Raw genomic sequence first — 27602 nt, forward strand, 5'->3', positions numbered from 1 at the left:
CAGTCAGCCAGCACCTGACTGTGTCGCCATCTCCGTCTTCCTAGCAAGTTGTTAGAGTCGTACAGGACCTGAGGTAGAGAGGCATCACGGCGACCCATAAGAAGCAAGTTTGGTGTCACTGGATCCAAGTCTGCGACATCTGAGGATACATAGCCGAGCGGCTTGGCATTTAAGATGCTTTCAACTTCCACTAGAAGGGTTTGTAGTACTGGTTCTGGGACTGACTGCTCTCGCAGGATTACCCGCAGTGCTGTCTTGACTGATTTTACCTCACGCTCCCAGGTTCCCCCGAAGTGAGGAGCACTTGGTGGATTATGGCGGAACCGGATTTTCTGCCCAGCCAGCAGCTCCTGGAGCTTTGGAGACATGGCAGTGAAGGTCTCTTGTAGTTCTCGATTACCTCCGACGAAATTAGTGCCATTATCACAAAGCAGTTCCATGGGCTTGCCTCTTCGTGCTATGAATCGACGTAGAGGGAGCAGAAATGCATCAGTGTCCAAATGCTCTAATAGATCCAGATGCACACACCGTGTCGTCATACAGTTGTAGATAATCCCCCATCTTTTCTCTTGGCGGCGACCAACTTTGACTGCAAATGGGCCGAAGCAGTCTACACCTGTAGAATGGAAAGGTGGCTTATAAAGGTTCAGCCTGCAGGGCGGTAGATCAGCCAATCGTGGGGTTTGAGGCTTAGCACGCCACCGCTGACAGTCTTGACAGTTGCGTTGCTGTTTACGAATTGCTTCTCGGCCTCTAAGTACCCAGTACTGACGACGCAGTTCAGCTAGGACCCTTTCCGAGCCAGGGTGAAGAAGTCGCTGATCGGTCTCCTTAATTAGCAGCTTGGTGATGGGATGGCCAGGGTCTAACACAATTGGATGTATAGTATCCAGGTCAAGGTCACCTGCACGACGTAGCCTTCCACCCACTCTAATGAGACCAGTGTGCCCATCATATTCGGGGGCAAGAGAGCTCAAACAGCTGTCAGATGGAACTGACTGTCTAGCCTTTAAAGCCCTGACTTCAATTGGGAATGAATCACTTTGGGCCTGTGCCAGGAGGAGCCTCTCTGCTTCAATATAATCAGAAGCCCCGACAAGAGTGTCATTATCTGTGCCAGCCGCCCCATGCAGGGATCTAACAGTAGCCTGGACAAGCTCTTGCCATGTGTGGAACTGGCTTGGATCAGGAAGGGAACTATTAGGCACGGAAACAGTGCCAATAAAGGCAGCCTTCTTTAACTCGCTGGAATCTGGCTCTTTTTCAATTTTAGGTGTGGATGGCCACTGATCAACTGACTGGTTCAGGAAGGATGGTCCTGAGCTCCACTTATGAGGACCTGCCAACTCGGTTAGTGTAAGACCTCGTGTGATGTGGTCAGCAGGGTTGTTAACCGACTCAACATACCTCCATTCAGCCATATCGGTGAGTGTCTGTATTTCTGCTACACGCGTTCCGACAAACACCTTGTAGCGGCAAGACTCCGATGTCAGCCAGTATAACACAGTCGTGGAGTCAGACCAGAAAGTAACCTTGTGAATAGGAATGGTCAACTCTGTTTGGATCACCTTGGCCAACTGGGCACCAGTCAGTGCTGCACTCAGCTCCAAACGAGGCATGGACAGACATTTCTTCGGTGCTACTCTAGACCTGGCCAATACAAAAGTTACAGTGACCTGTCCTTGACTGTCTGTGGTACGCAAGTATGCAACCGAACCATAAGCTCTTTCCGATGCGTCACTGAAGACATGAAGTTCTCGGATGACCGAACTGTTGTCATTTGAGGCAGAGGTGTATGTACGAGGGAACTGCAACTGAAGGAGAGTCGGGAGTTCTCCTACCCAGGCCAGCCACTGTTCTCTCAAATGCAGAGGTTCAATGGGGTCGTCCCAACCAAGGTTATTCTTCCAAAGGTCTTGGACGAGAACCTTGGCCCTGGTGGTGAATGGGATGATGAACCCCAAAGGGTCATATTGACTTGCCAATGTCCTATACATATTCCTCATGGTAGGAGCAGTGGTCTCCGTAGAGCGTAAATTATACCCCAGGGTGTCATTGATACAGTTCCACCGTAGCCCAAGAGTGGGTTCTTGGAGGTCTGTGCTGTTTTGTGCCAACCAGCGCTCGCTATTAGCGGACTTGGCATCTGTGGGAAGGTGTTGGATCACAGATGGTACATTACTTGCCCATTGCCTTATCTCGAAGCCTCCATCGGCGAGCAGCTGGCGCAGCCCATCCACAATTTCTTTTGCTTCGTTTGCAGTTGGTGTGCTGTGAAGGCAGTTGTCAACGTAAAAGGAATGTTCTACTATGTTGACTAGGTCAGCCATGTCATCTTTGTGTCCTTGGGCGTGATTTTGGAGGGCATAAATAGCACAACATGGGCTGCAGGTAGTGCCAAACGGAAGTACCTGCCATTCATATATATCAGGTTCCACGTCCCGACGCATGTCCCTCCAAAGGAACCGCAGCACTGACCTGTCCCTAGGCAGCAAGCGTACCTGATGGAACATACCTTTGATGTCCCCACTGATGGCAACCGTGTGCTGGCGGAATCTCAGGAGGACACCCAGTAAGGAAGGTTCCAAAGTCGGCCCAGGCAGCAGCTGATCGTTCAAGGATTGTCCCTGATGTTTAAAGGAACAGTTAAAGACTATCCTGTCTTTACTGTTGTGATGCACCATATGGTGCGGGATGTACCAAGACTCTTCACTTTTGTTGGCTTCTTCCAGAGTGATCTTAGCCACATAACCAGCCGCCTCCAACTTCTGGATCTCATTGCAGTAAGCTTTAGCCCTCTCAGGATCCCGTACCAGCCTGCGCTCAGTGCTGCGCAAACTGGGAAGCACAGTCTCGGTTGCTACATGGAGTAGACTCATTGACGTTCGTCTCAGCAATGGTGTAGTGTAAGGACCATCCATTAGCCCAACGACGGAATCCAACGGCCTGGCGAAGGTTTAAAGCGTGTATGTCTTTTCAGCGCTCCAGTGATGTTCACTTAATTTATTGGAACTTAGTTTTAGTATTACTTTAGCTCTATGCGTAATCTGACTCCAATTTCAAATGATAATCAAATTTAGATCGTATTTCTGATTAGAAAATAATCATAAATATTGATTATGAATTAATTTAGATCTTTGATTATTCTGGGCATCTCATACTTTCAAATATTCGTTCATTATGGACCTGGTGTCACTTTGAGACGTCACGTCGCGACTGCGCGCTCACGATCACAAACTAGCCAGTCCTGAAATAGTCAGAGGGTGCAGTGCAAGTATTTTACCCTATGCAGCCGTGCACTACAGACCCATAGGTGTAATTTTTATAATATTTGCAGCGTACAACATGCTAAGTCAGGAGATAGTCAGAAATCAGAAGGTCTTCCTAAGATGTGCCCCATTGTCCATTCAAAGTGCCTTCAGTTTGATCTATCCTGGACAAAGTTTGCGGAAACACCAGACTACACATTAATCTACTGGAAATAATGATTTCAGAAGAATACAGAATAAATCAAGGTTAACATTTATTTGTCAGGTAAAAATGTTTCATGCCACTTACAGAAGTAAATTATTAAAAGCCAATTCAAAAAATATATGACATCATTTACTCAAAGATGACTCTAAAAGTAAGTAATGTTTTCCTGACAGAGACACACAGTAATGTGTCAGGGTTTTCCAACAGGAAAATACTGACATGCATTACTGTGTGGGGGTGATCCTGGTAAAAGATTCCCCAAGATTGCTCTGTCCCCTCACCTTAAATACCAGACCAGAACAACAGGGGTTAAACAAATGTTGTTTAGAGTTGTTTGGGCCAATCCATGTACCCCAGGGGGGTAGCACCTGGTTTCAGGAGATATCTTAAAGAGATATCAGCCAGAGAGGAGATACAGGATTCTCCTAAGTTCGCAATCTTTTTCATTAAACCAATGACTGCAATGAAATTAAGACCATTTTACCAATCGCACTGTGATCCTTAAAATGACACCAAACATGAAAAGGAAAAACAACATATTCACAAGATACACCATATGTGTTATATAGACATTCTTAATGAACTTTCAGTGCCTTGAGGAAGGAGAGGGGGGATGAGTTGAAGTCAAACAAGGGGACAAGGAGATAAGTTTGGGCAGGACAAGGTTCTGTGCTCTGTCTTTGCTATCTGCTGACCAGGGAGCATTTTATGGCTTTATTGCAGGGTGCGTTTTGTTTTAGCAGGAAAATCAGTTCTTACAGACGGCCCCTGGCCCTCTTGGGACAGATTTAGATCAGGCCTAAGGGGACATTTTTTGGACATTTTCCTGTTTCCACATTTTCAGTGTTATTCTCTGAGTGTTCATAGGGCTGACCACTGTAGTTTGCAGTGTTAGTCGCTTGGTGCAGGAATTCAGTCGTCACCTGAAATAACAGCATTAAGACAGGTTGAACATTAAAATGAAAGCATGGCAGAATGCGTGGATGCTGCAGCAGCTGGACAGGGTGTCATGACCCTCTTGGCCGGGTTTGCTTCCACCTGCACTTGGCTGCGTTGGTATTCAGTCTGTAGAATGATCTCGTTGTATCAAGTTTGTTTGCGCTGGTCAGCATGATCAGAAAGTGTCAGTGGAAAGTGTCATTATAACGCTTTGCGGAAACATCTTTGTCCTCCCTAGGATGTTTTAACTGACCCTTTGAGAAGTCCTCGGTCCCCTTCAAGCAGAAGGTTTTATTTGCCGGGCAGGTCAGAACTCCATTGTTGAAGGAATCATTTACTGATGACGCTCCATTGCGTGTGAGACACCTGAACAACTTCTGAATGACCATTCAATAATTGAACACTGATGTATTTGTGGTTATTGTAAGATGAGAAAAAAGTTATTGGATAAACACAAGAACACAAGATAACAAAACATGATGTACTCAAAAATGTGAAACTCAAAAGTCAAAGGTGCGAGTGGTAAATAAGGTCTCTTTTTCAGAATCATATATTTAATGAACAGGTGTAATTTGATCACCAAATTATTCACTACCGCAGTGATCTGGTAGTGGAATTTAGACTTGGTCTGGATAATCAAGGGAGGGTAGCAGAAAGTCACCATAACTAGTATATTTACTAGCGGTATGCATAATTAGAGTAATTAGAGTATATCATATAATTAAACATGGAAATACACAATTTCATAATTATAAAATTGTCTACATTACCCAGCAAACATTGGTCCGACGGCAAAGTCGTGTCCCTGGCCAAAAATAGTCGCGGTAGGACGGCATAAATCGGTAAAAATATGTAACACCGAACATTTCCTAAAAATGCATTCAGATACATTTGTACATGTCTAGTTCTCTGGGGTTGCATGTATAATTGTTATTTTGACTTTTAGCTATGTGTAGTTCAATAAATAGTGTATCGGGTGAGAGGACGTCACCTGGCGACGTCTTTTACACGTGCATTCATGACCTTCTATGAAATCCTTGTGAAATATGCAAAAGCTGTGCTTAATCCTTGCATGGTCAATACTGCAATAATTAATTTAATTGCCCAATTAGATTTTAAGAGGTTGTGAAGACGTCCACTGACGTCTTTTACACGTCTAGTCAGGCTGTGAATAGACGTCCACTGACGTCCTTTACACGTCTAGCAAGACAGAAAAAAACAGGAATTATCTTTATATGAAATACACGATTTGTATACAAAGTATATTTACTTTATCTTGTTTAAATAAATTATAATCACAAAGTGCCCAGTATGGTTAAGTGATTGCAAAGCCACTGCATTTTAGTCGTTTTAAGTGGACGTCCAGTAGGTGACGTCCTTTACACGTGCATTTATAGTCCATCATGACCCTCTATGAAATCCTTATGAAATATGCAATTATGCTTACACTGGTTGATACTGCAATAATTAATTTAAGTGCCCCAAGTAGTTTTAAGAGGTTCGTACACTAAAAAGACGTACAGTGACGTGCTTTACAGGTCAAAACTGTGCCACCGAGATGTTGTAGCAAATCTCGCGATATTGCTAAATCCAACGATATGATATATTATCTCGCGATAAAGCAGCCATTTTCCCGTTTTTCAACAACCACCAGACCAGACGGGCTCTGCAACCACGCATAGCAACCACGAGGCGAGCAGGATTTGAGGGTGCATTGTGTTGGCAAATTACTAAAAATCTGCTGTTGGGTAAGTACATTTTGTATTATAAATGTAACATTAGACATTCTCTGCTTCAACAGAGTATCCGCCTTCAATGAAGTTAACGCTTGTCAATGGAGAGGGGACAGACTCTTTAGGTTACAAAGAGTTTACAAATACAAATGAAATGTACGAGAGTCTGGTAGAACCAGGCTAATTTTTTTCTGCCGGTGAGACCAAATTTTGTTATAGCAACATATTGCAACATTTGCCCAGCAGCGAATGGTAAAAAAAAAAAATGAAAGCGGAACGAAACTGCGCTACTCGTTTTGCTTACGGACCGTTTATTAGTTCGGACCATTCCATTCCGGATATTTCATGAGTCAGGAGGTGTTTTGCATAAATGTTAACATAATATCCCAAAATGTTTCTGTGATTTACTGTGTTTATATCTTACACTATAAAATCAACTATTTGTGCAGGTGAGGTTAATGCACAATGAAAATAGTCAAGTATCAGGAAGGAGACTAACTTTACCTGATTCCTCACCTATGGCCTCAGCTTTAAATACTTAAGCAATGCTTTATGGCCGTGCCTTTTTGCAAAATGAATATAAATCCTGTCTGTATGCAAAGAACGAATCTTCAGTTTTTTATCATATTTGAAATTTATTGTGAGTGTATTATTGTCACTTGGAGGGCAGTTTAATGTGCTCTCTATATTAAGGCAGTTAATGTGTTTGGCTCAGGTTTGCTCTGTTACAAAGTTGCTCTCTAACCATACTCTAAGATTACCAATTTTGTAATCACTTAAGTGAAATGTTTAAAACGTGATTTTGTTTGTTGTACTTGACGAAATTACATTAAGTTTCCATTTTTCTTTCAGGGTCACATAACGAACAGCCATCTGTCAGACGTAGAATTCAGGAATCCTTCTCCAGGCCATCTGGCAGAACCGAAGAGACATTGCATTTGTTTCTTGTTTAATGTCCTTCATAAAGGTGTTTTTTTCTATTTTACCATATAGTTATGGTGTTTATTGATTAAAGTGTCCTTTCTTACCTTAAATATTTGTCACCCATTTGTTTTTAATGTCTCCAGTTCCAAATTCTGCATTATCATCCCAGTCCCAGAGGACACCCCATTTTATGTGAGAACTTTGCGATTTGCATCTTATTTTATACACAATATACCTTAAATACAAACATAAATTTTTCTTAATAATTGTTCATACATTTACAAATATAGAGCCTATAATGTCTGTCATTGCTCAAGAAAAAGCTAAAGTACAGCCAGCTAATTTTATAGTAACTAATGCAGTATTACACTGTGAAGTGTATATTTGAACAGCAGTCTTATCACTTCACAATTTAAAATATGTAGACCAGGTGTAGCCAACCCTGGTCCTCCAGAGCCACTGCCCTTCCAGCTTCTGACTGACAGCACACCTGATCCATTATTAGTCAGCAGTAAGCAGGGCAGGGATAGTTTGGAAACAAGCAGGAGAGTGGCTCTCGAGGACCAGGGTTGGCTACCTTGGATTTAGTCATTGTGAATGATTATTATATGGCTAGTTGGCTACAATAGTTGACTATGTCCAATTGGATTACAAGAAGTCTAAATCTTTGCTACATCCACAAAGTAGTTAAAATAAAACAATATCGTTTACTGTTTTTATTTAACTACCCTTTTATTTAAGTTTGTGTGTGTTTTGTTTTCATTAACAGAATTTCCTAATGTTGTCTTGCCTCTTGACCGCTGCATTCGGGAGAGAGCACAGAAGTGAGGGTATGTGTGTTAATGCTCTTCTCCAGCCATGGGGTTGTCCTATCCAATATTGAATTTACATTTTACAAATCTTTACATTTTGAAATAACTGGCATCAGACTCTCAAGGAGCGCTTACCCCATGTCAACTGAAAGTGAAAGAAATATTATATATTTCTAATTATTGTGAACAGCGTGATTTTTTTTTTTTTTTTTTTTTTTGTAAGATAAAATCATAGATTGATTTGGTAAATATGGATGATGCTCAAAGACTGAGCTGGCTGTTCACATGTGAAACATAAATTAGCCAATTATCTTGAGAGAGCCTGGGAGAAGAGGAAAAAAGCTCTTTATTGAAATGATCTGTAGATGAGGATTTGTTTGTATATGCTGTGTATATGTGCATGTATATATTTGTATTCATGTATTTCTCCGAATGATTTGTATATGCGACCGGAAGATGTTTGCTAAATAAGTTTGTGGTGTCTTGTAATCCCATGTGGGATGGGCCAAATGTTTGGCATGACACAGAAATAAAATTTAACTAACGAACTATATATGGTGTGTTTAAAACACTGGCTTATTTGGAGTTTGTCAACCTTTGTTAGAAGTACAAGTATTTAACCAAGTATTGAATGATTATTGACACCATTGTTTTCGCTCATTGTCAATTCAGTCTCCCCTAAAATGACCTTTACTTGGATTTTTTTATTTTTTTTTTTAGGTGAAGTAATCCTGTGTGATTTCTTTCACAGAATCATGTCAAATGCTCTAATGGCGGTTTTCAATATGAGAAGTGGTGGCCAAATTCAAAAGAAGTCATTCAACGCTACACTTTGTACGATGTAATTCAAGGTAATTTTGGCCTTATGACATTAAAAAAAAAATCTCTTGTTCCTTGTTTAATATTAATGTCATTTTTATTGTTAACTTTTATCTATTCCGGGGACATTCTTTAAAAGACCACCTGTCTTTATCAGAAATGTCCTTTTCACTTTTACAGTTACACACCTAGTGAAGGGTCTTTCTTAAGGGCTCAGTATTGAAGAGGGCAAATGCTGTTTTTGTTTTGTTTAGTTTTTTTCACTATTCAAACACATTTAATGCAGAACATCTTTTATTGGCATAAGATTATTATGCAGTAAAATAACATGGTTATTTTCCAACATAAAAAAAAAAAAAAAAAAGTACATTTACCTAGAAATTAGCCTTTTTCTTTTTTTTTAAACCATATTCTCTTTCCTCAGATGCTGTGATGAGGTGGAGCCCAAATGCTCCAGACTCAGACATTGATGCAGCAGTGGAGGAACACCTGAAGAACGCTCCAGGAACAGCTGAGGGTGGTGGATTTAAAAATGAGCCATAAAACAAAAACCTATGGTTTGGTTCATAAACTTCGTAGACTCTAAAAACTTTTATTTATGGCTGTTTAACAGTAATGCAAGACTGTTAGTAACTGAAACTTAGTACTGCCACAGCTCTGACTTCTATTCATCAATGATGGAATATTATAGGAAGACTCTAAGAATAGAATGCGTTGACTGTTCCTGTACTTTTGTTATATTCTGGTTTGATTAATGTCTGCTTAACGTTAATGTGAAACTGTTAGAGAAAATGCCATTCCCACAGAATTTACCACATTGTATTATATCTAACAACTGGAAGACATTTCAAATGTAATATTCACAATAAAATGTTGTGCTAAATTATAGCACTATTTTTTGCTTCAGTCCACAAATAATGTGTTGATGTACACGTGATTAAACGGTTTTATAGACGTTCAGGTCTGACCGGACCGATTTTGGACCTTTTTAGAACCTTTGTCAAGTTCAGATGTGTAAAAATAGCCTTAATAATTGCCTTTCACGATGTTACACAATATGGGTGTGATTATTTTATATGCAGGATTATATATATATATATATATATATATATATATATATATATATATATATATATATATATATATATATATATCTTATAAACATCCAGAAGAACTAAAAAAATAAACCCATTTAGACGCAGAAAAGACGTGGAATTCACGGCCAGAAAAGACGTGGAATTCACGGCCGGACGACGTCAAAGACGTCGGTTCAACTTTCATTTTGGAACTATTTTTCAACCATGACGGGACGTGTCGGACGGACGTCTTTTCAACGGTCATTAAACGTCCAAATGTTTGCTGGGTAGTTGTTATAAGTGCAAATCATCAATGAAACTGAATGTTTTAATAGATTCAATTAGAGAATGAAATGTATAGAAACAGATATTTAAATTCTCTAGTTTAACTTTTGTAATTATCCTCTGTGCATTTGATGTACAGGCTAGGTCACACTCAATAGTGCAGGTCTGAATTGTATAGTTGACAAATAGAAATGCCTGCATTTTAGATTTAACGGTTTAGATCATCTTTTATTGTCATTAGTCATTTGTTGGAAACTAGGGGGCCCTCCCAATTTTCAACAACGACTGGACATAATAAATGTTTTGTCCAAAGACCAGTTGTTTTAATGGGTCTTAATTCGATTTTTAATGAGGATTTAAGTCAATTGATGTGTGACCACAGCCATGCATGTCCTATGCACAGCACAGTATTTACATACAGGAAGTTGACAAGTCTGTAATGTTGAAAATAAATTATTAAAATAATTTCCCTTGTCCTATATGGATGAAGGTGAATAATTTTGGCCTGGATAGTCTTATGATCTATGCCAGGTAGAGATGTTCTAAGATTGCCATAGTGATGGTGTGTATTATGTATGTTTGTGTATAGGAGATGGGTGGTGTTTTATCCTAACATAATCTGTGCTGCATAATTTAGTTCCAGTTCTAAACTGGGAGGCCACATACAGGAGCTGCTTCTGTAGTGTTGTGAGGTGTGAATGGCCCCTTGAAGTTTCTCCACCCCCATCTCCTACATGTAAAGCTGTGTGTCCTGCTTAAGGCAGGCAAAACCAGATCCTTGTGGAATCTGGTTCTGAAGAAAGTCATTTGTCAGCCTGTAAGGGAAATAGACCTAGAGAGGAAAACACAGTTTAATCTTGAGCCTTTATACAAATTGCATTAAGATAGACGGTCTATCTCAATATTTATTTGATGGCCTTAGCCAGACAGTTGTTACTGATGGCTTTGATCTGTTAAGATTTTACGCCATTAGAAGAAAATTTGTTTTTGTTTACAAAGACATGTATCATTATCATGATCATGTGTTTGCAAAGAAAAGGTCAATTAAACAGTGATGATGATCAGATCTCACTGCTATTGCATCTAAACTCACACAGTCTGCTGTGTTGTGAGCATTAGGACCCTCAAGTCTGCTAGGGAAATCTCTTTACATGATGCTGTTTATTTACACTAGCCAGATCTGTGTTTAGAGCGATTCGATCACCAGGTGTGGTGTTGTGCTTGTTTGTTTTAGCCTTTGGAATTTATGGTGTTATTCAAACTCTTGACCATTTGGATCTCTGTGGTCCATAAAGACTGTAGATTTTCTGCCTGATGTTTACATTTCACACAAACTGTACATGTCCAGTAAAATACCTTCCCTGATCAGATTCCATGTGACCTAAAGCTCCCATGAAGAGTTTGTTAACACTTGCACCACTTCGTTTGTGGTTTTGTTGCAAGAGAAAATTAAAATTTGTACCCCCCCTTGTTACTGGGTTAAATCTCTGTTAGATCAAAATAAAATCATCCTGTGGATTTGGATGGATATTCAAGACATGGCAATCAGGTTGATCATTTTAGTTGGTATATACTGGGCATTGTAATTTCTCTCATTAAAGATTCTTGCACAAATAGAAGGTAAATAAGTTCTTTCTGATTCATTCTTCCTTTCAGTTTCCTTTCTTACCAATACTTTCTCTAACCATCTATTATCTCATTCCTCCCAACACTAGTGTTCCTTCTTCTTGTTCCCTACATACACGTACCATCTGTCTACATTCTGATTCTTTTCATTCTCATTAAACATCCTTTCCTCTTCTAACCCAATGCTGAATCATCACGAGATTAAAGCCATTCTTGGCCATTACAATATAATATATATTACAATCTGGTCATAATATAAATTATATTTTATAAAATTGTATAAATCAAACCAATTTTATTTACTGGTCTCTGGGGTTTCTACTGAGTAATTTGTCCAAACTGACTTGTTATCTTCTCACTGATCTTTTTAGAAGGTGTTTGGCCCTGCAGCTCCAGCTGTGCTGGCATTAGCATTGTGTACACAGCAACAACCAAACTGGAAACCAGTTACAGCTGCTTTGATGCTGTGAACATTCAATGGACTGCAGGCATTGAGAAACATGGGTCAAATCATTGCTCAATTTAAAGATTTTTGTGACTGCAATTTAGAATTGGTCACAATTATCTTGTTTTAGACTGAGATGTTATCAGTTGCATTCTTTTAAGAATCTTCTTTGAATGTGAAATAAAGGTTGGGCAAACAGGTCTCATGGAGGGCACCAAGATTGTTTTATGGTTTGTTACTTTTGTCAGTCTCTTTTGAGACCTCGAAAACATACAAGAATGCAGTGATTGTAAAGTCTGTTAAAAGACCAAATTAAAAGCTATGTTTTATAAGACTGAGCCTTAAATGGTGTTGTTTAAACCATATTTGGGACATCAGTTATGAACTTTTTGACACTATTGAAAGATTTTCAAAGAACAATGATTACTTTGATGTAATTCATATTGGTCTTTGTCTAAATTATCTCATGAGACAAGGACAAGCTGTGCATGTCCTCTGACAGTATCAGGCCTGGTTACAAGCCTCTAGTAATACAATAATTGTCATTATATGCATCAGTTTTAAAATTTGCGTATTTTTCCAAATTTCAGCCTCTAGGACTTTTGCATAGCAGCTGTTCTCTAGGACTGAGATCATTTTCTCAGATCATTTCTTTTGAAATGTTCTAATTTAATTACACTGTTTTGTCCAACTTTACATTTCACACACAAAGGATTCAAGTGAGACAGTTTTCCTTGTTATCTTTTAGCTCATCAAATCACAAGATTTTTTCACAAGTTAACGTGACCATTTTCTTATTTCCATTATTGCAATGTTGTTGCAACAAAACAAATAATTACATGTAACAACATTATTTACCTCAGAATTTTAGTTTTTAGTTTTCAACCCTCTGTTGAGTACCAGAATAAAATTTGGATGATGTTATTCCAATTTAGGTTTCATCACTTGTTGCTTGGGCAAACAAGGAGGTATTTAAATTTAAAGCAAGGGATATCTTTTCTCATCTACGCTGCCGCTATCATGTCCCTGATATGTGGTTTTATCTAATTCTCAAGCCCCACCGGATTTTGCGGTCTCCGGTCTAACTGGGTAAGCCGACCCATTCTACAAATGTGTCTATATGAGGTGCGTCTGAATTTTCCCTCAACACTTCTAAAAGGCAAAAGAGAATTGACTTACCAAACGGCTGAAGAAAGAGAAGGACATCTTATTTCTCTTACTTGTTGCAAGTCCCAATATTTCACTGAAAAGACACTCGCAACCTGGAGAATCACGGAGGGACTGTCACCACTTTGTAAGGACCATCCATTAGCCCAACGACGGAATCCAACGGCCTGGCGAAGGTTTAAAGCGTGTATGTCTTTTCAGCGCTCCAGTGAAGTTCACTTAATTTATTGGAACTTAGTTTTAGTATTACTTTAGCTCTATGCGTAATCTGACTCCAATTTCAAATGATAATCAAATTTAGATTGTGTTTCTGATTAGAAAATAATCATAAATATTGATTATGAATTAATTTAGATCTTTGATTATTCTGGGCATCTCATACTTTCAATTATTCGTTCATTACGGACCTAGTGTCGCTTTGAGACGTCACGTCGCGACTGCGCGCTCACGATCACAAACTAGCCAGTCCTGAAATAGTCAGAGGGTGCAGTGCAAGTATTTTACCCTATGCAGCCGTGCACTACAGACCCATAGGTGTAATTTTTATAATATTTGCAGCGTACAACATGCTAAGTCAGGAGATAGTCAGAAATCAGAAGGTCTTCCTAAGATGTGCCCCATGGTCCATTCAAAGTGCCTCCAGTTTGATCTATCCTGGACAAAGTTTGCGGAAACACCAGACTACACATTAATCTACTGGAAATAATGATTTCAGAAGAATACAGAATAAATCAAGGTTAACATTTATTTGTCAGGTAAAAATGTTTCATGCCAATTACAGAAGTAAATTATTAAAAGCCAATTCAAAAAATATATGACATCATTTACTCAAAGATGACTCTAAAAGTAAGTAATGTTTTCCTGACAGAGACACACAGTAATGTGTCAGGGTTTTCCAACAGGAAAATACTGACATGCATTACTGTGTGGGGGTGATCCTGGTAAAAGATTCCCAAAGATTGCTCTGTCCCCTCACCTTAAATACCAGACCAGAACAACAGGGGTTAAACAAATGTTGTTTAGAGTTGTTTGGGCCAATCCATGTACCTCAGGGGGGTAGCACCTGGTTTCAGGAGATATCTTAAAGCAACCTGGTCTCACAGGATTCCGTGAAATGTCCACGTGCCCTTAACTCAAAATCCGTGGAGCCATCACGGAATCGCCCCAAATTCCGTGATGCGGCCACGGATATTACTCCAATGCAAGTCAATGACACTGACCTTCCGTGGTCCACACACGGATACCCGTTTCAATGACGGAGTACAGATCTCACTCAATCGACGTGCTTTCTCATTTGGAAACGCAACATTTGAAGTATTTGTGAACTTTTCCAACAACAAATGCCATAATGACGTTAACCTGACTGTTATTGAAGCTATTGCATTGTCCTGTCATCATAAAATGTCGGTTTGTTTCAGTTAGCTTAACCAAAGTCCCGTGATGGCACCACGGACCTCAACAACCTGACCTCACTCATGGACGTTGTAATGTTGCTGGCTTGTTTAGGAACTTATAAGCTTTAGGTCGACTGTGTTGCAATGGCATGTAATTAACTTGACATTTTGTCTCGTCCTGTCATCATAAAATCCAGTTTGATGGCGTTTTACACCTATTGCTCGCTTGGCTATAGTCAGATCTAAAATCTGTGATAGGAGCACGGAGTGAGTCTGTGGTGAGACCACGGATAACTCCAACACGCAAGTCAATGACACTCATCTTCCGTGGTCCACACACGGATACCCGTTTCAATGACAGAGAACAGATCTCACTCAATGGACGTGCTTTCTCATTTGGAAACACAACATTTTAAGTATTTATTTATTTTCCAACACCAAATACCATAAAGACTTTAACCTCTCTGTTATTGTAGCTATTGCATTGTCCAGCCATCATAAAAATTCAGTCTGATTCTGTTAGCCAAACTGAAGTCCCGTGATGGCACCACGGACCTCAACAACCTGACCTCACTCACTGGGATGGTGTGATGTTGCTCACTTGTTTAGAGACTTGAAAGCTTTATGTCGACTGTGTTGCAATTTTGTCTTGTCCTGTCATCATAAAATCCAGTTTGATGGCGTTTTACACCTATTGCTCGCTTGGCTATATAGTCAGATCTAAAATCTGTGATAGGAGCACGGATTGAGTCTGTGGTGAGACCACGGATAACTCCAACGTCCGTGATATGGTCACGTAATTTAATCTATTGATTCGTGCCACGGACACGTTTATTTCGTAATTTTTCGTCTTTCGTGATTACAGCTCGATTATTTCTGCCTGTCGGCTGCAGCAGAGAAGCTGTTTAATCAACATTTATTCACGAGATCTTATCGTGGTTTATGTGTTTTTTTTTAATGTTATTATTTCGGTCTTATTGCCAGGGAAGCTGGATTGTTTTGCTGTTTATTGATCTTTTTAAAATGATATTTTATTAGTAGGAAATCGCGCTGAAGAAGTCTCGTTCCGAACACATCGCGATATTTGGCATCAGTTCACGTGTGTCAGCTGTTGGTAAGTAGCCTAGTAAATAAATACATAAATACGCTGTCCTAATAATGTGTGATATAATGTCTTTTCTGTTTGTCGATATTAATCTGCCAAATATATCTGCCATTTCCACAGAGACTTTGCGTTTCATTGCTTTCTAATTCAAAATATATGATTAAACACTGCCTGTCACGTGACGTGCTATAGGCTTAGATATTCATATCAGATTAAAAATAGTACAATTAGTTCCAAAGTTGTATTTGTAGTAGAAGCACAGTAAAAACAACACTTACCATGCTTTTACCACAGTAACATAAGTTTTACTGTGATAGGGTGTGGTAAAAGGACAGTAACCACAAAACTTACCATGCTTTTACCACACTATTGGTAGTTTTAATGTGATACTTATTGTAAATGCACAGTAGCCACAACACTTACCATGCTTTTACCACAGTAACCCTAGTTTTACTGTGATAGGGTGTGGTAAAAGGACAGTAACCACAAAACTTACCATGCTTTTACCTCTGTATTGATAGTTTTAAAGTGATATTTGATGTAAATGCATATTAACCACAACACTTGCCATGCTTTTAACGCTTTATAATGTAACATCCAATATTTGTAAGGTAAATCAGTACTTTTTCCTTTAAATAATCCTATATATTATACATAATTATATTTTCTTTTCTCTTTTTCCAGCTGAAAAGACCAAAAGGGCCTTTCGGACTCAGTCAGCCCATTATTGTTTGAGGAGAAGTAAACGGAGGAGACGGAAAGCTGCAAAGGCAAATATTCGCAATGGTATGTATGTGTTGGGTTTTAACCCTAAATCAAACATTTTATCAAGCATTTGTTGTTTCTTAAAACTTTTCTCACAAAACCCATAGCCCAATCAGTACAAACATAGTCTGAAAGTCTTAATAATTCACAAGATTTAACAAGTTGTCAAATTCGTACGATACTCGTACATATTTGTATACTCGTACACAATCCTGCAGCTTTTACTCCTAGTGCTGTCATTGGCTACTGCCTCAATTCCTGTACATATTTATCGCGATATTTGTAAATCAGTTGCGCCACTTCTTGGAAAGTTGTCGGATATCACACACACTGTCAGAAAGTTTATATTAATTGCAAATTGGTCCCTGTCTGTTCATGTTCCAGTGATACATGATGTCTCTCCACACCTCATAACCTACCTCTGTTTGCAAGAGTGGAAAAGCTTATCTGACTTGTCACATGACATCAGATACTCGATTATTTTGTCATAATCAGAATGTTACACTGCTGATAACTGTCCCGTTTGCATGTAAATCATTTTCGTATGATTATTGCTTGCTATTAAAGACATACTTTTATTCATAGAAATGCCCACATATCAGTGAACTTATAACATAAAAATGCTTTTAACATTTAATTATGCAACACTCTTTACAGAAAACATATCATACAGTTATAAACTGACTATTTGCAAGTAATGTATTAAAATTACCTTCCTTTCTGTTTTGCAGGATTGCTTAGTCCTTTTTTTTAAAGCTCTACAATATCAAACTCAACAGCTCTTTTAGGAGCCAACCATTACAAGAGCTACTAGTGAGTCGCAGCGAATCTTGCCGTGATCAGCCCTTCCCAGGTGAAGTTTCTAGAATATTGCAATCAGTATTTACTCATCAAATGTTCTCTCCTGAATCATATGGTAAATTAACTTATTTAATACTGTCTTAATTTATGTTTCAGGAACAATAGTAATTGCACATAGAGTAAGTCGAGACTATCTTGTTTTACAGCAGAGAAGGAAGACCAGTCCTTATATCAACGCAAGCTAATCGAATAAGTCCTTTGTTTCGGGTGAGGAAGGAACATCTGGTGCCCAAAGAAGACAGAAAAGTGAGCGAGTCCATTGGTATGTCTTGAATTGAAACAATGCTGTAAAATGTAGTACATAATTTGATGTTGACAATTTTACATTGTACAGGTTTACACTTGGTTTTTGATCATGTGAAGCTCTTGAAACAAGTGACAGAAGAGTATGTTGTCTGGAAAGAAATCAAGCATCACTGGCAAAGGCTCAAAAGAGACAATGCCTTTCTTAAAAATCTTTTAAAATAGGTTGCTGTTGATATGGGTAAAACAGTTTTTGTTCAGTACTTAGCTTATATTATGTGCTCCAATATATATATATATATATATATATATATATATATATATATATATATATATATATATATATATAATAAATACTTCAATGTGTATATTATATAATGTACTGACTGCTGCTTTGTAAATTTATGTAAGGAACAGGCAACTCTGGCCCTTTGCATTCTACTTTTTGAGGTTAGTTAAGAGTTAACCTCCAACCCTAATCGAGCACATCTGAAAATTTTAACCAAAGTCTTCAGGTTTATTTCTAGACAATAGGCAGGAGGGTTTGAGGTCGGAGCTAAATCTGCAGGACAGTGGACGCTGAGGGCCAGAGTAAACCATCACTGCTTTAAATAACGCAGAACATAAGCTGACCCGGCTGTCCATTAAACAACTTCATTTGAATGTTTTCTGTTTTCTGTTTTACTTTCAGACCAGGACTGGAGAACGCCTGACAATGGGATGTTGAGACTTCTTCTTCTGGTTGAGAAAAAGCGACACCACATCAGTGATCACATCTTCTGTTCTTCAACTGAACAAACTGTTTAGACGAGGAAGAAAAACACGAACATGATAGAGACGTACAGGGAAGAGCAAGAAACCAGTTTAGCTGTGATAATGAATCATTATTTTCCAACACAATATCAAATCTGTTTTCTGTAGGTGACTGAATATGATTCTCTGGCACTAATTTTATGGCTTCAGCAGCTGTGAATGGACTATTATGATGTTAATGTATTTTTGAAGACACATTTTTATTTATCTTGAATCTCATTTGTCTTTATGCTACTTTATTAACTTTATTCTGTGTCCTCCAATAAAGTGTTGTTTAATAAAGTATGGTGACTATTGTGTATTGAAAGTGGTGTTTGGTACAGTAAATAGACATTTTTATTTGAGAAATTTTAATTTCTTATTTCTTTAGTTTAATTAATTAAAAAATAACTAGGCCTACATATAATTAATAACTTATAAATTACTACATATAATTAATGACCATGATTCTTTTACTTGGGACATAAAAAATGTAGATCTGGTTAATGATATTTGGGACAACAATGCAACAAAAGTTGCACATACTTGCATGTATGCCAGTTTGCAGTGAAATAAAAGGAAGCTATGTGAATAACAAGAGGCTACAGTGGGCTATCTTGCTATAAATACTTAACGCTTAATTGAAGATGATCCATGTTGATCATTCTAGCACATCTACAACTGCTTTTTGAATGAAAGCATATATCACTGATGTCAGGCATATAAGCAGCAATCAGAGGGGGTGAAAAGGAAATGTTGGCACTGTTTTTTTGTTGTTTTACTGAATGGTGCATTACCCTTGTGTAATAGTAATAGTGTGTGTAGATCTGTGTAGATTGTATGGCCCAGCAATGGCCCCCAGAAGAGCAAACAAATGCACATTTCAAATGGCTGTAACTCGAAGTCCGGTTAGTGTATCAAAGAGAAAATCGGCAGGACGACTGCTTATGCTATTGTATAATAAATAATGTTGGCCACAGTTTTCAGATATATATGGAAAGCTGGCATAAAGGTTATTTTTAAAGTGCTCACAGTAAAATATCAAATTTCAGCCTGTCCCTCATATATGTCATAAAGGTTTGCGCAATGAAGATATCCAGTTGTCCATTAAATATATAATTTATTTAACATTTATTGTTTTATTACTAAACGTTTTATACTACATTACCCACATATCTCTGTCATTCTATCAGTGGAACAGGAAGCATTGTTCTGTAGTTCATTGAAATGTGCAGACATGCTTAGGGTTAGGGTTAGGATCTCGGTAAAGGAGTAATTTCTCACATTACAGAGACACTTTATAGTTAGCTTAATGTATAACTAATGTAATAATAACACCAAACCATACTTTGTAACATGAAGCGCCAGTTTATATGGGTTAAACGATTGTCCAATCACAGCGAGTTCTGCGATAAAGTCACGGCCAATACAAACCCAGCTGAATAAATGCGTCACACTTACATGCCCATTTATGGCAAATGATGACAGATCTCTTCTGGTTCCGCCTGCAGGGATAGATACCTTAAATATTTAATTAAGGCTGTTAAACATGTATTATTTCTAATTAAATTATAACACTCATATTTAAAAACAAAAGACTCTTTGTGTGGTTACCGTCCAAAAACGAGTTCACATGATCAATGACACAAATTTGCTTATTTGATTAGACTGATGCATAAATACATTTGAAAGAGAAACTTTTTTCTAAGCAAAGGCCTACAGCAGGAGTAGTTTTGCAGTATTTTAATTAAAGATAATTGCATGTAGGCCTACTAAAGTGCTTCTAACATTTACAGTGTATGTATAGTCAAAGATATATCAATTATATTCAAATAAATGTAACAAAAGCACAATGAATGGACACAATTTTGAAAGCTTATTCCAATATTTAATGTCAAACTGTTTAAAGACAAATGTAGCGCCAAAACTACTGCACAACAGTATAAAAATCAGTTAATTTAAAATATCCAGATACAGGAGCAATCTATTATAGTGACACATACATTAACGTTAAAAAAATTGCTATGATGAAGTTATATATTTACAAACCAAAAGATGAGATTCAACTTTGTTATGTGGAAATACATTTGTTTCGTCGCTTAAAAGAACAAATAGGCAAAAACATTAGCACAACATTTTACATTCTCAACTTTCATTCTATATCCTTGTGATTATTGGTCACTTTTATTTTAACTATGCAATGAATATGTCCTTTAGCAAAACACCTGATGAGCACTGACCCTTTTTTATAAAGGCATTAGGCAGAAATCAAGTACAGTTTATGAAGCTGAAAAGAGAAAACAAAATGCTTTAACAATATGGAAAAAGATAAATCACTATATTCAGTATTGGTTCTGCATATATCAAAGAGATCCTGAGGAGGAGTGGGACTCCACATGAAGACTTTCAGAAACTGAGACAGAGCAAAGGGTGCACCTCGCTGGACACATCCTACGCATGCCCAAACAACAACACCCAAACACAGTGATGAAGTGGACACCACCAGGAGGATGCAGGAGACAGGGAAGACCAAGGAAGACACAGAGACAGATGTTTCATGAAGACCTGAAGAATGTCAGTGTCCCATGGGAAGATGTGAAGAACCTGGCCACGGATCGAATACGTTGGAGGACACTTGTTGCCCAATGTGCCCAGCACAGCACTTGATGATGACGTTGTGAGTTTATCCATAACCGTGGGATATGTTTTCTGTAAAGAGTGTTGCATAATTAAATGTTAAAAGCATTTTTATGTTATAAGTTCACTGATATGTGGGCATTTCTATGAATAAAAGTATGTCTTTAATAGCAAGCAATAATCATACGAAAATGATTTACATGCAAACGGGACAGTTATCAGCAGTGTAACATTCTGATTATGACAAAATAATCGAGTATCTGATGTCATGTGACAAGTCAGATAAGCTTTTCCACTCTTGCAAACAGAGGTAGGTTATGAGGTGTGGAGAGACATCATGTATCACTGGAACATGAACAGACAGGGACCAATTTGCAATTAATATAAACTTTCTGACAGTGTGTGTGATATCCGACAACTTTCCAAGAAGTGGCGCAACTGATTTACAAATATCGCGATAAATATGTACAGGAATTGAGGCAGTAGCCAATGACAGCACTAGGAGTAAAAGCTGCAGGATTGTGTACGAGTACACAAATATGTACGAGTATCGTACGAATTTGACAACTTGTTAAATCTTGTGAATTATTAAGACTTTCAGACTATGTTTGTACTGATTGGGCTATGGGTTTTGTGAGAAAAGTTTTAAGAAACAACAAATGCTTGATAAAATGTTTGATTTAGGGTTAAAACCCAACACATACATACCATTGCGAATATTTGCCTTTGCAGCTTTCCGTCTCCTCCGTTTACTTCTCCTCAAACAATAATGGGCTGACTGAGTCCGAAAGGCCCTTTTGGTCTTTTCAGCTGGAAAAAGAGAAAAGAAAATATAATTATGTATAATATATAGGATTATTTAAAGGAAAAAGTACTGATTTACCTTACAAATATTGGATGTTACATTATAAAGCGTTAAAAGCATGGCAAGTGTTGTGGTTAATATGCATTTACATCAAATATCACTTTAAAACTATCAATACAGAGGTAAAAGCATGGTAAGTTTTGTGGTTACTGTCCTTTTACCACACCCTATCACAGTAAAACTAGGGTTACTGTGGTAAAAGCATGGTAAGTGTTGTGGCTACTGTGCATTTACAATAAGTATCACATTAAAACTACCAATAGTGTGGTAAAAGCATGGTAAGTTTTGTGGTTACTGTCCTTTTACCACACCCTATCACAGTAAAACTTATGTTACTGTGGTAAAAGCATGGTAAGTGTTGTTTTTACTGTGCTTCTACTACAAATACAACTTTGGAACTAATTGTACTATTTTTAATCTGATATGAATATCTAAGCCTATAGCACGTCACGTGACAGGCAGTGTTTAATCATATATTTTGAATTAGAAAGCAATGAAACGCAAAGTCTCTGTGGAAATGGCAGATATATTTGGCAGATTAATATCGACAAACAGAAAAGACATTATATCACACATTATTAGGACAGCGTATTTATGTATTTATTTACTAGGCTACTTACCAACAGCTGACACACGTGAACTGATGCCAAATATCGCGATGTGTTCGGAACGAGACTTCTTCAGCGCGATTTCCTACTAATAAAATATCATTTTAAAAAGATCAATAAACAGCAAAACAATCCAGCTTCCCTGGCAATAAGACCGAAATAATAACATTAAAAAAAAACACATAAACCACGATAAGATCTCGTGAATAAATGTTGATTAAACAGCTTCTCTGCTGCAGCCGACAGGCAGAAATAATCGAGCTGTAATCACGAAAGACGAAAAATTACGAAATAAACGTGTCCGTGGCACGAATCAATAGATTAAATTACGTGACCATATCACGGACGTTGGAGTTATCCGTGGTCTCACCACAGACTCAATCCGTGCTCCTATCACAGATTTTAGATCTGACTATATAGCCAAGCGAGCAATAGGTGTAAAACGCCATCAAACTGGATTTTATGATGACAGGACAAGACAAAATTGCAACACAGTCGACATAAAGCTTTCAAGTCTCTAAACAAGTGAGCAACATCACACCATCCCAGTGAGTGAGGTCAGGTTGTTGAGGTCCGTGGTGCCATCACGGGACTTCAGTTTGGCTAACAGAATCAGACTGAATTTTTATGATGGCTGGACAATGCAATAGCTACAATAACAGAGAGGTTAAAGTCTTTATGGTATTTGGTGTTGGAAAATAAATAAATACTTAAAATGTTGTGTTTCCAAATGAGAAAGCACGTCCATTGAGTGAGATCTGTTCTCTGTCATTGAAACGGGTATCCGTGTGTGGACCACGGAAGATGAGTGTCATTGACTTGCGTGTTGGAGTTATCCGTGGTCTCACCACAGACTCACTCCGTGCTCCTATCACAGATTTTAGATCTGACTATAGCCAAGCGAGCAATAGGTGTAAAACGCCATCAAACTGGATTTTATGATGACAGGACGAGACAAAATGTCAAGTTAATTACATGCCATTGCAACACAGTCGACCTAAAGCTTATAAGTTCCTAAACAAGCCAGCAACATTACAACGTCCATGAGTGAGGTCAGGTTGTTGAGGTCCGTGGTGCCATCACGGGACTTTGGTTAAGCTAACTGAAACAAACCGACATTTTATGATGACAGGACAATGCAATAGCTTCAATAACAGTCAGGTTAACGTCATTATGGCATTTGTTGTTGGAAAAGTTCACAAATACTTCAAATGTTGCGTTTCCAAATGAGAAAGCACGTCGATTGAGTGAGATCTGTACTCCGTCATTGAAACGGGTATCCGTGTGTGGACCACGGAAGGTCAGTGTCATTGACTTGCATTGGAGTAATATCCGTGGCCGCATCACGGAATTTGGGGCGATTCCGTGATGGCTCCACGGATTTTGAGTTAAGGGCACGTGGACATTTCACGGAATCCTGTGAGACCAGGGAAAAATTGTATTCATTTATTGCTATAGGAGAGGAAGAATTTACTAAACTCGTTAATTCATCTAAATCGACAACATGTATGTTAGACCCTATACCGACTAAGCTACTGAAAGAGATGCTTCCAGAGGCCATAGATCCTCTTCTTAATATCATTAATTCGTCTTTGTCTCTAGGATACGTACCAAAAAACTTTAAGCTGGCTATGATTAAACCGCTTGTTAAAAAAAACGCAACTTGATCCTAATTAGTCAATTACAGGCCGATCTCGAATCTGCCTTTTCTGTCAAATATACTAGAAAAGGCAGTATCCTCACAACTGTGTTCCTTTCTTGAAAGAAATGATATCTGCGAGGATTTCCAGTCCGGATTTAGACCGTACCATAGTACAGAGACAGCTCTCATTAGACAGTCCCTCCAGAAAAACGCGATTATGCGATCGCATGATTCCATGCATAATCAGCCAAAGTCCGCATATTTATGCGGGGGACGCATTTTTTTAAATACGCCGCACTTTCGCCGCATAAATTGCAGATTTCCGCGTGCAAAATATGCGGGCTTGCATGATTTCATAATCCCCGCATTTTCGTTGCAAAAAGTCACATATATCTTAGCAGAAAGTTGACAAATGTTGCGTTTACTTCACACAAGCGCAGCCATTTCCCCTGTTGCCATGGGAACGTTATGAAGTGACGTATTTACGCGACATCATTGAAAAGCTGCAAAGTTGTGCAAACCCCGCGATAGGCCTATTTCACAAAAATCCGGTCGTATATATCTTACGCCGCAGGCCGTGCTTTGCAGGTTTTCATGGAACAACTGGGGAGAAGTTATCACGTCAGACACAGAAGGCAAAAAGACGTGTCTGTGGTGTGAATGAGTAAGCAGATGTTGAAAATGGAGTGTTGATGCTGGTTCGGGAGTGATGCCCTGACAAAACATGTTTATATTGCACTTGATTGTTATCTGATTTGCACGTCATGCACTTTTATTAATTATTATTAACTGTTGGCAAATTAAAATTGTTTGTAGAAGTTGTTTTCTGTAACTTTCTTAAAAATGAGTGAACACGGAGCAGTTTTTTCCGTGAGCGGGACTGGAAAACCCGGAGTGGATCAGGAGCGGAGTGATAACAGAACGCTTAGAGTGGAGAGAGGAACATGCTTTTGCTCCACTCCAGGCTTTGATCACATCCCCCTAAGCAGGGTGAATAGCTTACACCTCTTCTTTCTCATTCAAACTAAAATGAAGACATTTATTACACTATTAATGTAATTGGTGTTGGGGGAATCACTTTTTTTTCTCTTTTTCATCAAACCGCAGTTTTTGCAAGTTTCCGCAATTTTTGCAAGTTCCCGCAATTTCATCGCATAAAATTGCATTTTATCCCGCATATTCCATCGCATTTTTTAAGAAAACGTGCCGCATAATCAAGGATTTTTGCCCGCAACAATCACAAAAAAACTCCGCGTTTTTCTGGGGGGACTGATTAGAGTCACAAATTATTTGCTCTTATCATCCGATCATGGTTGTATCTCGCTATTAGTGTTACTCGATCTTAGTGCTGCATTTGACACCATTGACCACAACATTCTTTTAAATATGAAATATTAAATAGTCATTAAAGGTACAATATGTAAGATTTTTGCATTAAAATATCCCCAAATCTCAAGGCCAGTGTTATATATTTTGTTAAGTTGATTACTTACAATATCCCAAATGTTTCCAACTATTTTTAAATCGTGAGAAAATTGCGATTTTAACCAAGGAAACAGGGCGTTAGAGCAGGGGTGAGCTGGGAGTCGCCAGTCAATGGTGTCATATCCGCGTTACCCTCGGTTTCCGCTCGTACTGCGTGGAGTCCTGGACAAATGCGGAAGTTGTAGTTGTAGCGTCTATCAAGCTACAAACTTTAGCTTGTTTCGTGCAGTCGTTATGGAATACAATTATTCTTTACCGATTGCAGCTGGTTCTGTCGACAAAGCATGCCTAATTTTATATTTTCCAAATGTAGAAATCGTAATAGTTATTTTATGTAAGGAAAGTACTATTGCTTTAGGTTTGTGTTTAGTTTATTGACATTGTTTATCACGTCTGGTGTTTATGGCCATGTAACTAAATATAGCATGTGTTATACATAAAGATTTTCAGTATTTTGGCAAATGATGTGGGTGTTCGAATGTACGTTTACAACAATTGTTTAGAACACGTAAAACTGCGCCGCGTTATCACAACAATGAATTTGACAAATACAGTAACATCTATGAAAAAGTTCCTTTCACCTTTAGTAACTGGAGTCACTTCAGTTCTAAAATAATAATAATGGAAGGCTACTAGTAAAGCTGAATCTGCGTGGCCCTGATTGGCTGCGGGGGTGTCCCGTACGCGCGTGCGTTGAGGGCCGATGACGTCACCGCTCGCTCGCGCCGTCTCTTCCCTCATTGAGTTTCAGGGCCCTTCCACACAGAGACGCGTTTCGCTGTATACGTATACATTTTTTATCGTATTGGCGTTTCATCCACACGGATCCGGCGTTTTAGGAGACTGAAACCGCTATTTTTTTAAACTGGGTCCCAAAGTGGATAAATCTGAAAACGACACCCTTGCGGTTTCGTGTGTACAGCCAATCCGTATATATTTTGTGAAACGATGATGTCATCACATCACGTGCCGGCTGCATCACATGTAACAGCAACAACAATAATGGCGGACTACATGATTGTGTTCGTGCTGCAGCATAGCTATGGTGCTGCAGAAGCTACTAGGTGTTTCCAACGCATTCTCATCCTTGGGCGTCATAATACTGACGCTTTTGACATTTCGTCTACATCGAACGCACATGGCACCCTTTAGCGTCAATATGAGACGCACATAGCTTTGTTCGGTTATGGGTAGGTTTAGGTCTAGTGTAGGGATAGGGTTAGACCGCTAGGAGGCACCTTCTGGCCCATTTCTATCTGCGTCTCATATTGACGCTAAAGGGTGCCATGTGCGTTCGATGTAGACGAAATGTCAAAAGCGTCAATATATGACGCCCTAGGATGAGAACGGGCTGGTGTTTCTCAATGTCAAGGATCCTTCCTTGACATTGAGAAATGCCTACTAAAGCCCCTTTCACACAGAGATTCCGGAAAATACACGGATAAAGTGACCCGGGATTTGACCCGGGTTCGTTTGATTTTGGTTCATTCACACTGCCAGTGATTTTCCAGAATCAGAGAGTGCGTTCACACACAACCCGTAAAAATGCCGTAAAGACACGTGACATCGATGTGACTTGTAATCTCAGCAGTGTCTTAAGTTTGCGTATGAGCTGCGATCTCTCTCTCTAGAAACCACGCTTGTGCATTTTTTCTCTGATTCGATCATAAACTTGCGCATTACGTACCGTTTCACAGCTGCCGAACGATCCCGGCTTCAGCGTCATCACTACGACACGGCATTATTACGGCTTTTGTTCACACAGCGCGCGTTCCGGGACTGAACACGGCAATGTTACTAGGTCCCGACCCGGCATCGATCCCGGCATAAATCCCGGGTCGAGTTTGCGTTCACACAGAAGGCGCTCTGGCAATTTGCCGGCAATTTCCCGGGTTCAAAGCGCTG

At 38.9% G+C, this 27602-nt stretch overlaps 3 long non-coding RNA genes across 7 annotated transcripts; 2 read left to right on the plus strand and 1 right to left on the minus strand.

Moving 5' to 3' along the window:
• The first annotated feature begins 5174 nt into the window (after positions 1-5174).
• On the plus strand, positions 5175-9587 carry LOC309486401. Of its 5 annotated transcripts, none has more exons than XR_014201524.1 (5): positions 5175-7500; positions 7638-7900; positions 8634-8733; positions 8841-8929; positions 9126-9587. It is a non-coding gene; the product is annotated as an uncharacterized lncRNA (long non-coding RNA). The 5 variants fall into 5 exon arrangements; XR_014201527.1 differs by lacking the exon at positions 8841-8929 and having other exon boundaries at positions 5175-7113; positions 7214-7262; positions 7840-7900; XR_014201523.1 differs by having other exon boundaries at positions 8634-8929.
• Positions 9588-15466: 5879 nt separating this feature from the next.
• LOC309476599 lies at positions 15467-19243 on the plus strand. Its single transcript, XR_014198292.1, has 4 exons — positions 15467-15808; positions 17296-17417; positions 17572-17687; positions 18360-19243. It is a non-coding gene; the product is annotated as an uncharacterized lncRNA (long non-coding RNA).
• A 1359-nt stretch (positions 19244-20602) lies between these two features.
• On the minus strand, positions 20603-22924 carry LOC309511083. The gene is made up of 3 exons (XR_014210496.1): positions 22583-22924; positions 21806-21907; positions 20603-21169 (listed from the first exon to the last, which is right to left on the minus strand). It is a non-coding gene; the product is annotated as an uncharacterized lncRNA (long non-coding RNA).
• Between the last annotated feature and the right edge of the window lie 4678 nt (positions 22925-27602).

The sequence above is a fragment of the Leuciscus leuciscus genome (genome assembly GCF_965113295.1).
Source record: "Leuciscus leuciscus genome assembly, chromosome: 1".
NCBI classification, from domain to species: Eukaryota; Metazoa; Chordata; class Actinopteri; order Cypriniformes; family Leuciscidae; genus Leuciscus; species Leuciscus leuciscus.